This window comes from Tupaia chinensis, unplaced genomic scaffold (assembly GCF_000334495.1).
Source record: "Tupaia chinensis unplaced genomic scaffold, TupChi_1.0 Scaffold143602_1, whole genome shotgun sequence".
Lineage (NCBI taxonomy): Eukaryota > Metazoa > Chordata > Mammalia > Scandentia > Tupaiidae > Tupaia > Tupaia belangeri.
The window spans coordinates 1,546,476-1,547,818 of record NW_006203448.1 but is presented as its reverse complement, the minus strand read 5'-3'; the positions used below and the strand labels follow the sequence as shown (position 1 = coordinate 1,547,818).

The 1,343-nt window shown below is 43.0% G+C and overlaps 1 protein-coding gene across 1 annotated transcript in view; it reads left to right on the top strand.

Moving 5' to 3' along the window:
- The window catches only part of CFAP77 (cilia and flagella associated protein 77), a 158,999-nt gene that overhangs the window by 77,157 nt on the left and 80,499 nt on the right, over positions 1-1,343 (top strand).

The window sequence follows — 1,343 nt, the reverse complement described above, 5'->3', positions numbered from 1 at the left end:
GGTGAGTCTATGATCTTATATGGGAAAGGAAGATGATCTCGTAGCTCAGGAGACAACACAGGATGTTTTATTAGCAGTTTTTCATAGTCAACAGCACATAGATGAGAAACTCTTTGTAGTTGAAAGCTACCTGTTGCTTTAGATAAGAGCTCCCAGCTAAAATGGTTAATCTTTCTGTGGAGCCCTCAGCTTTGTTTATTCTGTTGTCCCATCCAGGCTTTTTCCTCTAATAAATCTGTGGGTTCCTGCATTTTGTTTGTTGAGTCTTGTCAATTAGTGAGTTCTTTTGTTTTATCTCTGAGTCTCTGTTATGTGGTGAATGTGCTGACTTTGCCTAGCATGAGCTAACTTTGGCCTGTAGCTTTAACAAGGGGTATGTAAGTAAAACTAACCTTAAACTAACTCAGTCTACATATGCTTCTAATGCTAATTTGCTTTATACTAACATAATCTATATGTTAATTTTGGCTTAAAAACAGACAGATGGGGGAGTCTTAAACTTCCTGATCCTCCTGTCAGTCTTAGGGAACCACATTCCTACAAGATCACTAATTGGCTTTATTGCAATGGTTGGGGGTGATGTTTTACCCTTACAGGGTACTGTAATAACAGTAAAACTCATGGCAGAGAAATTAAATACCGGCCAGTTCAAGGACACAAGGGAGAGCTCGTAAACTGGGCCCTGCCTCAGTTTCTTCCCAGTCCAGGCCTTGCCTTAGAATGGGAGGCAGCATCCTTACCAGCTTGTGTTGCCTGCATGGCCCCGTCATAACAAGGCCTGAATTTCGAAGACGGCATGAAGGTTGCCGAGATATGTTTCCTGAAACTTGTCACAGAAGATGGTGGTGGAGAACACCAGGGTCACTGCTGGGTGTAGAAAATATGCAGACCACCGGAGATGAAGGTTCAGGCCCCGCAGTCGCAGTGCTCACAGTATCTCATTGCCTCCGGTGTTTTGAAGGAAAAAAGAAGAACTGATCAAGAAAACAGGAACGGAAGCAAAGAATGAAAATATTTTGACATTGATAACTTTATAATAAACTGTAGAAAAATACTAAGACAAAAAAAAAGAGGGGCCAGCAGATGGTGTCATAGTTCCGTCGCTGGACTCCCACATAGTCGACCACAGTTTGAGTCCCAGATCCAGCGGCGTAAAACTCAAGCTGGGTGTGTGTGCGTGTGTGCGTGTGTGCCCAGGATCCCAAGTGGAGAATGGAGAAGGGATTGTGGCGTGGCCATCCCCTCTGGGAGGTGACTTCTTACTCTTTGTCTCTCTTTTCCTCTGATGAGTGGGTGTTCCCTGTACCAAAAATCTCTCTCTTAAAAAAAAAAAAAAAAAAAAA